Source organism: Protopterus annectens, chromosome 2.part0, assembly GCF_019279795.1.
Source record: "Protopterus annectens isolate FY-2018-M chromosome 2.part0, PAN1.0, whole genome shotgun sequence".
Classification (NCBI taxonomy): domain Eukaryota; kingdom Metazoa; phylum Chordata; order Ceratodontiformes; family Protopteridae; genus Protopterus; species Protopterus annectens.
In genome coordinates, this window is record NC_056728.1 from 1565650138 (window position 1) to 1565662994 (window position 12857).

Sequence of the window (12857 nt, forward strand, 5' to 3'; positions counted from 1 at the left end):
TGGATTATTCTAATGAAGTCCTGATTAAGGGGAAAAGCACTCAGTAGTATAACAGATAATAAAGATTCTGATGTGTCTGTGTGTGTGTGTGTGTGTGTGTGTGTGTGTGTGTGTGTGTGTGTGTGTGTGTGTGTGTGTGTGTGTGTGTGTGTGTGTGTGTGTGTGTGTGTGTGTGTGTGTGTGTGTGTGTGTGTGTGTGTGTGTGTGTGTGTGTGTGTGTGTGTGTGTGTGTGTGTGTGTATATATATATATATATATATATATATATAGATATAGATATATATATGTATATATATATATATATATATATATATATATATATATATATGACACTAGGACTTTTGAACGAAAGTTCAAAAGCCCAAATCCATTACCACCGAACACACTTTAACAAAAGCGCTTTCATCGAAAAAGCGCTTTCGTTAAAGTATGTTAAAAAAAGCACAAAAATCTACTTGAATGCACCCCCCCACCTGCTTTAATATTCACACTCCGAGGTCACACTACAGTGGTGAAAAGGGAATTTTCCCTTACCTCACCATAGTATGACCAGAACAACAAGCATACTTATGTGAAAGTGCTGCTTTGGTGAACAGCACTTTAGCGCAAGTATACTCACCAAATTGGGATTCGGTGAAAGATGCAGTCAAGCATCTGTACGGATCCTATATATATATATATATATATATATATATATATATATATATATATATATATATATATATCTACGGATCTAGGACTATTGAACGAAAGTTCAATAGTCCGAATCCACAGTCACCGAACACACTTTAACGAAAGCGCTTTCACCGAAAAAGTGCTTTCATTAAAGTGTGTTTAAAAATAAAATAAAAAAAATACTTTTACGTTTTTGCAGTGGGGCAAGCCCCCTGCACCCCCCACTTAAATATTCTCAATCCGAGCTCGCACTACAGTGGGGAAAAGAGAATTATCCCTTATCCCCACTGTAGTGTGATCTCCGCAACAGGCATACTTATGCAAAAGTGCCTTTCGGTGAAAAGCACTTTCGCGCAAGTATGCCTTGCCGAATCTGTTTCGGTTATGTTGCCATTCAGTGATCCATACGGATCCCATATATATATATATATATATATATATATATATATATATATATATATATATATATATATATATATATATATATATATATATACGGTGGTGGTGCTGCGGTAGCGTTGTCGCCTCACAGTAAGACGTTGTCCTGTTCGATTCTCAGCTAGACCGTCTTCTGTGTAGAGACATGTGTGAATGGGCATACCTTCATTGAAAGTTATGTGTCAGGGCTGACAACTTGGCACGTAAAAAAAAATCTACTGCCAATCATTAGCAGACCGGAGTTCCGCTGTGGCGACCAGTAACCAGGAAAAGCCAAAAGACACAACAACATATTATGAATAAGGGCTGAAGGTGAAATACCTAGAGTGACACCTCTCTATGTACATTGCATCCTGCTGTAAACTCGGGATGTATACAGGCAGACTTCCAAGAGATAGATGTTCTTAATGTTAAGTGAAGAAAACCCAAACCATTGATCTGCATTGCACTCCCTTTGCTATGTTACTAGAGAAAGGCTTTCAGTGTGGTAACAGCTGTGGCAAAATAGCATAAACACCCCCATAATCTACTCCCTACAAGGAAAGTTAAAAGAAGGATAACTGTCAAGTCTCAACAAACAGCAGCACTGTTAAGGAGAAGTTTGGGTTGGAGAAAAAAGGGAAGTAATTTTTTTTTTCAACAAGCAACAAGAAAAGTTATTAGCAGCACAGATACAGAGGATTATGATTGTATTTCCAATCGTAACCTGCTAATTATGATTTCAAGAAATGGATGCCAATAAATTCACCTCAAGAATGAAGGGAGTGAATGTCTAGGGATTGTGAAACTAGTAAAGCAAATTAAAACAACATAATTGTGAATGAAATGACGGCCCTAATCAATGATTTCAAGCCTCTGAACTATTTTTGGACTCTGGGCCCTCTGGTAGTAATCTCATAAACAAAGGATGAGGGAGTCAAGTCCTATTCCCTTTTCAGGATAGCTATGGTTGGATCTAGTGGCTCAGTGCAGTCTGCTCTTACATGGCTAGCTACCAACATTCAGTCAGAGCATAACATTATTGCCAACAAGTTGATCAGTACCAAGGCAGACCTTCATGAATGGAAGCTGTACCCAAGGATCTTCTAGGAATTGCTCCATTTGTGGGAGACTCTTCAACCACCGCTCTGTCTCTTGTGAGTCAGGCAGAAATTAGAACTGATCAATTAAGGACTCATACATAAGATAGAAGAGGTCACTTAAGGTTAATCATTTGTGAATTGAAAGGGTGGAGCTAGGAACTAAACCTTCTATTTAAGGGGTAAAATAAAACATTTCAGAGCTTTATTGGAAAGGCTCACCCAGACTCTGCTACATTTTGCTGTGAGGGAAAGGTTGGTTTGCTTTTTATTTGTTGTATTTTGTATTAGTTTATTACCTTTTTATATTTTGAATGCTGTAATTTGTTTTATTTACCTTGTGTTTTGCTTGTGTTCTGCTTTTAACTGCATATTAAAACTTCAAAAGACACCACCGCTCTGTCTCTTGTGAGTCAGGGAGAAATTAGAACTGATCAATTAAGGACTCATATATAAGATAGAAGAGGTCACTTAAGGTTAATCATTTGTGAATTGAGGGGGTGGAGCTAGGAACTAAACCTTCTATTTAATGGGTAAAATAAAACATTTCAGAGCTTTATTGGAAAGGCTCACCCAGACTCTGCTACACTTTGCTGTGAGGGAAAGGTTGGTTTGCTTTTGATTTGTTCTATTTTGTATTAGTTTATTGCCTTTTTATATTTTGAGTGCTGTGATTTGTTTTCTTTACCTAGTGTTTTGCTTGTGTTCTGCTTTTAACTGCATATTAAAACTTCAAAAGACACCATCGCTCTTTCTCTTGTGAGTCAGGCAGAAATTAGAACTGATCAATTAAGGACTCATACATAAGATTGAAGAGGTCACTTAAGGTTAATCATTTGTGAATTGAGGGTGTGGAGCTAGGAACTAAACCTTCTATTTAAGGGGTAAAATAAAACATTTCAGTGCTTTATTGGAAAGGCTCACCCAGACTCTGCTATACTTTGCTGTGCAGGAAAGGTTGATTTGCTTTTTATTTGTTGTATTTTGTATTAGTTTATTGTCTTTTTATATTTTGAATGATGTGATTTGTTTTCTTTACCTTGTGTTTGTTTGTTTTCTGCTTTTAACTGCATATTAAAACTTCAAAAGACACCACCGCTCAGTCTCTTGTGAGTCAGGCAGAAATTAGAACCGATCAATTAAGGACTCATACATAAGATAGAAGAGGTCACTTAAGGTTAATCATTTGTGAATTGAGGGGGTGGAGCTAGGAACTAAACCTTCTATTTAATGGGTAAAATAAAACATTTCAGAGCTTTATTGGAAAGGCTCACCCAGACTCTGCTACACTTTGCTGTGAGGGAAAGGTTGGTTTGCTTTTTATTTGTTGTATTTTGTATTAGTTTATTGCCTTTTTATATTTTGAGTGCTGTGATTTGTTTTCTTTACCTAGTGTTTTGCTTGTGTTCTGCTTTTAACTGCATATTAAAACTTCAAAAGACACCACCGCTCTGTCTCTTGTGAGTCAGGCAGAAATTAGAACTGATCAATTAAGGACTCATACATAAGATAGAAGAGGTTACTTAAGGTTAATCATTTCTGAATTGAGGATGTGGAGCTAGGAACTAAACCTTCTATTTAAGGGGTAAAATAAAACATTTCAGAGCTTTATTGGAAAGGCTCACCCAGGCTCTGCTACACTTTGCTGTGCGGGAAAGGTTGATTTGCTTTTTATTTGTTGTATTTTGTATTAGTTTATTGCCTTTTTTATATTTTGAGTGCTGTGATCTGTTTTCTTTACCTTGTGTTTTGCTTGCGTTCTGCTTTTAACTGCATATTAAAACTTCAAAAGACACCACCGCTCTGTCTCTTGTGAGTCAGGCAGAAATCCCTCCCCACCCACCCTGTCACTGTTGTGTTCTAAAATACCACTGTCTTTCTAGTTGCCTGCTTCTTATGTTAATTTGTCCATATATCTCATTTCCTCTCTGCTTTCACTGGCTTGTGTGAGTAAGCACAAAATTATAATTTTGGGAAATCACTCCCCTTCAACTATTTATATATATTGGCCATTCTACTGTATTCCATAGTACCGGAATGCAAAAGTGATAACCCCCTTTCATTCTATCTTGTTGTTTTAAAAATAGTGACTCTCTACTAAAACTTAACTTTTTAGACAGGTAAAACTTAAGTTATCTACTTTCACATCTAACTTCTATAGTGCACACTGCAGTGTTTAGGATAAACCATTTTTTTTCATCTTGCCTTTAAGCATCCCTGTGACTAGCACTTGCTCTAATACCTACTGGAAAGCACCAGCAAGCCTTAAACTGATAAAAGCACTCAACTCTCCTTGTTAATAAGGATAAATTAATCATAGGCACTAAACAGCCTATAATTGCAAAGTACATTGCTAAGGTAAGGGAAAACAGCTCCTGTATTTTTCAAAATTAGCACCAAACCAGGCATGACCAAGAGTCATCTTCCATTGATTTCTCCTGTCCACCTGGTGAATCTGGGCATACTGGGGCAATGCAGCAATTGCCTCATGTACACAGACAACCCTCTCCTCCTACCACCCAACACTATAACCTATGAGAGATGCACTTATATAGCCAAAATGGAAGCAAAGCTCTCTCCACCCAAGATTGTGCTTGACAGTCAAGAGGAGAAGGTTAACACCCGCACTACACCTCAAGCAACACATAGCCCTTCTAAACTCACAACACCAAAACCATCACATAGCAACACTAAATCCACATATGCGGAGGCCCTTAACTGTAACCTGCCCAAGCAACAAGGACCTCCAAAGCTGAAACACAAACAAACACCAATCACAAAGTGTCACATAGCTCACAACACCTGTGTGCCACCCAGCAACAGCCCCTAAGGCAAGACAATGTACCTAACACTTTAGTCATAGGTGACTCTATAGTCAGACACACTGATGTCCCACTCACCAGGCTGAACAAGGAGGTAATTACAGTGAGCTGCCTGTCAGGTGCCAGGATCCGCCACATAACTCATGCACTCCAATCACACCACAACAAGTACAAATATGACTCTGTCATTGTCCATGTTGGAGTGAATGACTTGAGATGTACCTCCCTGGACTACATGAAAAGAGACATGGAAGAGCTCTCTGATCATGTGACCCAGACAGATATGACCCTAACCCTGAGTAGCATCCTGCCTTCACCCAGAATGATACCACAATATAAAGACAAAATGCTTGACCAACAATTGGCTAAGCTTTTGGTGTCATTCAAAGGGGATCCAGTATCTGTCTGCCTGGGACAACATGATCGACAGACCATGATGCTTTTTCCAGAGATGGTCTTAACCTGTCGCCCCTGGGATTCAGGTTACTGGCTAAGGCTCTTGTCACCCTATATTGCCTTTTTTAGACAAAGTTCAAAGGACAAAACTACCACCATAACAGGTACAAGCATGCAAAATCTGAAGGTAATGCTACTCAATGCTAGAAGTCTAAACCTCAAAATGTACTCTCTTGAGGCACTCCTAAAAATGGAGAACATCGATATATGTACAGTGACTGAGACCTGGTTCAAGGCTCCAGAGAGCACCCCTGCAATACCAGGCTACAATTCTTACCACACTTTTCAGCCACCAAACCAGGATCGAAACACTAAAGGTGGAGGAGTGTCCATATTCACCTAGGATATTCACACCACCAGGTTAGTTGCCCAACACAATGCATCTGAAACTCTCCAGGTGCAACTAACACTAGGTAAGACTGCAATCCATATTGTAGCTTGCTACAGATCCCACACCATGCCTCAAGATTCTCACTGCACCTTTCTAAACATACTGGAAAATATTAATATATAACCAAACACCCTAATACTGGGTGATTTCAACTACCCTGCCATTAACTGGGAAAACTACTCATGTACGAACATCTTTGCCCAACGGTTCTTGGAATTCATAAATTCCAATGCCCTGGATCAACTAATCCATAGTCCCAACAGGGGCTCCAATATCCTAGACCTGGTCATTACCAACATGGGAAATCGATGCTCCACACCTATGGTCACCCCCTCGTTGGCCAGGTCAGACCATAAGCTAATCACCCTTAACATCCACATCCCACCCCCACCCCCCAGTAAGGAAACCTCCATAAAAACTTCTCCAAAGCCAACTTCATGCTACTCAAGTCAGAAATTATAAACTTCATGACACCCATGCAGACAAGAACTGAAAGTTTGACTGCTGAATCCTACACTAAGGCACTGTATGAGCACATGCACTCATGCATGAATCGTGTCATCCCAAATAGAACCAAGATGCTCTCCTCCAAAAAAAGGAAGCCAATCTGGTGGTCCCCTGCCATAAACAAACTTTACAACAAAAGGAAGAAACTATTTCAGAAAAGAGGAAAATCCCAGGATGCAAAATCCTCCTTTACCAACCTCAGTAAGTAGCTGAAATCCCTCATAAAATCCTCCAAAGCAAGTTACAAAAATAAAATTGCCAAAGATTCCAAAGACAACTACAAGGCATTTTATAACTATGTCAAAAATCTAAATGGCAATGCTCAGATCTGCTTTGAGCTACAGCAGAATGGCATTAAATATACTGATCCCAAGGATATTGCCAATATCCCGGCAGATCGATTCAGTGCCAACTTTACCCCCCTCTCACCCCCTAAACGGCCCATCTCAATACCAGAAGATTGCCAATTTCTGGTAATAACGGCCACATAGGTAAAAAACATGCATTCTCCAAAGCTAAAAATACAGCATCCATGGGACCAGATGACATCCCGGGCTGTGTACTACATGAACTACAAAATGAACTGGCACCTCACCTAAGTGTCATGTTTAATCATACCCTCACCTCAGGCTTTGTGCCTACTGAGTGGCGCACAGCTACAGTTATCACACTCCACAAGGGGGGATCCACCTTGGATCCCAGGAACTACTGCCCCATCAATCTGACGAGCCTGATCTGCAAGGCCATGGAACGTATTATCATGGAACTTATAAACAAAGACATTGGCATCCTTCAAACACTGGACCCCACCCAGTTTGGGTTTGTGAAGGGCAGATCTTGTCTCCTGAACCTGATTGACTTCTTCGAAACAATCTCCAGATCCATGGACGAGGGTAAGGCAGTCCAGACAGCCTATCTGGACCTTGCCAAGGCCTTCGACACCTTCCCCCTCCTTGAATCATAGATAAACTTACTAAGCTGGGCATTAATCCCTATGTCACTCGATGGGTTGCCAACTGGTTTACTGGCAGAACCCACGCTGTAAAAGTAGCTGACTCCAAATCCATCTCCATACAAGTGACAAGTAGAGTACCTCAGAGTTCAGTCCTGGGACCTCTCTTGTTTGGCATCTACTTCTCTGACGTACAGGCCAACACTAAGGGACTCTAGATAACAAAGTTCACAGATGACTGCAAACTGGGAGCCATTACTGAATCCCCAAATGATATGGATACTCTACAAAAGGGCCTTACAGAAACAGTTGCTTGGTGCCAGAGCCATGGGCTCAAGCTCAATGCCAAGAAATGTATAGTTATCACTTTTGGGAAAAAACATCTACCCATGAATTACCACATAGGTGGCAGTACACTAAACACCAAAACTGTGATAAGGGACTTAGGGACACAGATGGACAGGGGTCTCACCTTCAATAACCACATCGCCACAACAGTCAGGAAATCCTTCTATGTGACACACCTCATCACTAAGGGTTTTTCATCCAGAAAAATGGAGGTCATTGTCCCACTGTACTCATCCCTCATTAAACCCATTATAGAATACAACACCCCATTTGGTATGTACCTCTCAAGACATCTGCAACAACTGGAAAGGCCACAGAAATACCTCACTAAAAGAATCACAGGCCTAAAGCAGATGCCCTATGCTGACTGCCTTAAAGAACTCCAGCTATACTCTGTCGCATATCATCTACTCCGAGATGATCTCTGTTTAACATACAAGGCCATGTCAAACCCAGAGCTGTTGGACATGCTACACTTAAAGAAATCTCAGTCCCTCAGAGCCACAAGCTCCAGGGATCTAAACCTTGTCATCACAATAAACACAACATGCTAGAGGGATAGATTCCTGACCCAGACTCCCCAGACTTTGGAATAGATTGTCCATACATGTCAAGCAAAGCGCTTCTTTGGCCCTCTTCAAAAGGAACCTTGATGATTGGATGGGAGAAAGGAAATTCACCCCGGGGATCACATCAGTCGACCTGCTAGACAGTGGTCCAGGGAAATAAATAGTGTGGGAAGAAATAGCCAGGGAATTGTTATGGCTAGGCTTGTATAGGCCCTAGGGCTGATAGCCTAGTACCAACCTATGAACCTATGAATCTGTGAGTAGATATGTTTGACTCCAGCCACAACAGACAGAAAAAAAAATTCTACTTCAGGACTCCTTGCTCACATGCCTGGGAATGTACCTATAAGCTTTTCCATCCTTTTCCTCTTATAACTAGGGTTCTTCTAGACATACAGAAGGACTCCTGAGTATAATTGGTTGCCCAGGTAGCAGTGGCTCACCCTGCTTTTGAAACTGACCAATAGCAATTACCACAAGTTTCCTTACAAAATGGACTTACTCACAAAGGCCAGGGGTTGTTAGACACACCCTAACCTTCTGCTTCTTCATGTCATAGACTGGATAATAAAACTTTAATGCTGTTAGGTGACTTTATTTCTGAGGATGTGCAGCAGGTATTAAAAGAGACAAAGAAACGTGCCACTAAAAATTCATATATATGCATGTTTTCCTGTTGGTACAAAACCAAGAACCAGGACCCTTCTGAAGCTCAGATTCCTTTACCCTATAGTATTTTTGTGAGTTATTATCTTCTGGCTTCTGTTTTTCTTCTGTCCATATTTATCTTTAGGCCATCTGTGCTTGTCTGCCATTAGATCCTGCTTTCTATCCTTCCTTAAGTGAAACAGGTTTTGAAAGTGGTCTTATGTATCTATCTACTGAGAAGACAGGTGGCTCCTTAATGGTATCTTTATTTTGTATTGAGAAAATCTTACACTATTTCACTATGAACCTTCTTATTTGGCTGTTTTTAAGTTCCTATCTTAGAAAATAGTGTTACTGTTTGTAAGAAGGATATGTGAGTTACAAGCTCTTGTGGTGAGTCATTCCAATCCCATTTTTCACAAAGATGGGGTAATTTAAAAATCAAATTTTTCCTTTATGCCTAGAATTGTTTCATAGTTTACATTGAGCCACGTTATTCATCTTCCCATTTTCTTTTCAGAACCTAAAAATAAGGGAGAAATTGTTTTATGTACACTGGATGTCTACAGACAACTCAGATTTATTTATTTATTTATTTATTTATTTATTTATTTTATTTTTATTTTACATTTGTTAACCGGGAGTGTCTGACTGAGCCAAAAAGGCCCTTTTTCAGCAGAGGCCCGAGGAGAAAAGCTCCACATAGAAAAATTGCAGATACATTTAGATATCTAGACATGATCAGTATACACACAAATTACAATAGACATGTTTTTACAGTGATATGCAGCACATCAACAGTTACAGTGGAGATAACAAACAAAAAAATATTAATTTAAAAATAAAGGTAATTAATAGATTTGTGGTGTACAGCTGAAATTTGGAACATAAGTAGAATACATACATAGTACACAGGTACAGTACATACATTGTATATTAGCCAGTGTTTGTGAGTAAGAGTGAAAACTATTATCAAGTACTCTAGGTTTAGTATGTGTACCTTATCTGCTTTCACTAGCCTGGGGAGCAATCATGGCACTGCCAACTTTGCTTGAGATGTTGCCTAATGATGTTTTTAAAAGAGGCTTTGGATGATGTGTTTTGTATGCTAGTGGGGACAGAGTTCCATGTTTTAGCCACTGAACTACTATATAGTGCATCTCCAAAGCTATTGTAGCTGTTGGTGACTTCTAGTAGTAGTTTGCTTGATGATCTAAGAGGCCTTTTGGCTGAGTGATGTTGCACTAGGTTTTTGAGGGCAGGACACTTATTGGGGAGGTAATAGATAGAATGACAGAGGCAGAGCTGATTGTAGGTTAGGAGGTTGGGCAGTTCAAGCCAGTGGAGCTGTCTCAAAGCAGTACAGTGATGAGTTCTATATGTGCAATTTGCAGCAAAGTGGACAATTCTGTTATAGCAGGCTTCCATTTTGCTTAGTTCAGTTTTGTTGAGATTAGTCAGAGTGGAGGATGCATAGAGTAGGGTGGGTAGAAGATGGGACCGAGTAATGACTGATCTTGTGTTGTTGGTAAGAAATGGTTTGATACGGTAGAGTGATCCCAGTTTGGCATGTACTTTTTTAATAGTTAAGTTGAGATGACTATCAATTTTTAGGTGGTAGTCTATGGTTATTCCCAATAGCTTAGCCTGTGCCACTGGAGCGATTGGAGTAGCATTTGTGGAGTGGATAGTGAATTGACTGTTATCAGTGTTTTTGTTAGAACTGGTTATAATCATAAGCTGAGTTTTCTTTGGATTGAGGATAAGTTGGGCTTTGGTATGGTAGTTTTCAACGTCAGAGAATGCTAGTTGAGTTGTTTGCAGGAGGGTGGGAATGATTTGTGCAGCACAGATTAAGGTAGTATCATCTGCATACTGAATGATAGATGCATGCTGTGTGGAGGTATGGAGGTCATTTATGAAGATTGTGAATAGTAGTAATCCTAAGATAGAACCCTGTGGGACTCCAATAGTTATGGGCAGATGAGGAGAGAGAGAATTTTCCAATTTCACAGCTTGGTACCTGTCAGTTAAGTAGCTTTGGAACTAGGTAAGAGTGGAATTTGATAGGTGATATTGGTTTAGTTTGTTTGGCAGGATTTGGTGCGAGACTGTCAAATGCTTTGGACATATCCAAAAAAAGAGTTGACACCTGCAGGCCTTCGTTTTTTAGATGGTTTACTGTGTCTGTGAAGCAGAGGAGGGCTGTCGTGGTACTATGGGAAGGTCTGAAAACATGCTGAGTGGGTGACAGGATATTGCTTTCTAGGAGATATTTTAGCACCTGGGTATGGAAGCATTTTCCTAGGATTTTGGTCAGGGGAAAGAGTAAAGCAATGGGTCTGTAGTTATTAAGTTCAGTGGAGGTCACGCCTTTATGTAAGGGTGTAACAAAGGATATTTTCCAGAGTTTGGGCACATAGTTTTCAACAACTGATCTGTTTATGAGAGTGGAGATTGAGATAGCAATAGCATTTGCTGTGAGTTTCAAGAAATAGCTGGGGAGTAGGTCGGCTGCTGTTGATGATGTTTTTAGTTTAGAGAGCATGCTTTTGATTGAAGTGGTGGAAACTGTTTTGAGGGTAAAGCTTGTATTAGTGTTATTTGTGCTGGCGGGATAGTGAGGTAGGAACTGTCCTGTGATACTAAGGATAGAATTGAGTTCACAAAGTGGGAGTTAAATTGTGTTTCGATGGGAACTTTAGTGTCAGGGGTGGTTGGTTTAGATACTACATTGATAGAACAAAAGCCTTCAGGGTTGCTGATCAGCTGTTTATTTCTTATTAAAGTAATAAAAAGGGACAATTGTTATCAAAACAGACAATTTCTAAATGTTTGTCTCATGCTATTGCTTTTTGTTATTCTTATTATGACAAGACAATTCCAGACAATATCAGGGCTTTGGCTACTGCAATAGTATTTTGGAAATGGGTGGACACTAGAAATATACTGCAGACAGCCACCTGGTCATCTACACAAACCTTTACTAAGTATTAGCCACTAGATTCTTTCTCTAGGTCCAGAGCAGTCTATAGGTTCATAGGTGTGTACTAGGCTATTGGCCCTGGAGCCTTTACAGGCCTAGCCCATAGGATTACCCTGGCATCGTGCCACCCGACCTTAGTTCCTAGTGCCTCTGTTGAGTAGAGCCACTGGAGTGATCCTCGGGGTGAATTTTCTATTTCCCATCCACTCATCAAGATTCCTCTTGAAGAGGGCCAGTGGGATGCTCTGCTTGACATGTATGGGAAGTCTGTTCCATAACATGGGCAGTCTCTGGATTATGAATCTGTCCCTCCAGCATGTTTTGTTGATCATGGTAATGAGGTTGAGGTCTCTGGAGCATGTGGTGGAGAGGTATTGGGATTTCTTTAGATTTAGCATTTCTAACAGAGCTGGGTCAGACATGGCTTTGTAAGTCAAGTAGAGATCACCTCTAAGTAGCCAATATGAGACAAAGAATAGTTGGAGTTTTTTGAGTCTGTCCATATAGAACAAGTGTTTAAGCCTAGGATCCTATTCGTGAAGTACTTTTGCGGCCTCTCCAGTTGTTGCAGGTGTCTAGTGAGGTACATGCCAAATGGGGTATTGTACTCTATGATTGGCCTAATGAGGGAAGAGTAGAGGGAGACAATGACCTCTTTCTTCCTGGATGCAAAACTCTTAGTAATGAGATGTGCCACACAGAAGGACTTTCTGACCACAGTGGCAACTTGGTGGTCAAAAGAGAGGTTGCTGTCAACCTGTGTTCCCAGATCTCTTATAACACCTTCTGTGTTCAGTGGACTACCATCAATGTGGTAATTCAAGGGAACCGGGTATTTCCCAAGGGGGATGACGACACATTTTTTGGCATAAGGCCGTAGTTCTGACACCAGTCGTTGGTGTCATTGAGGCCTTTCTGTAGAATGTCAACATCACTTGGGGAGTTAGTAATAGCTCCCAACTTGCAATTGTCTGCAAACTTTGTCA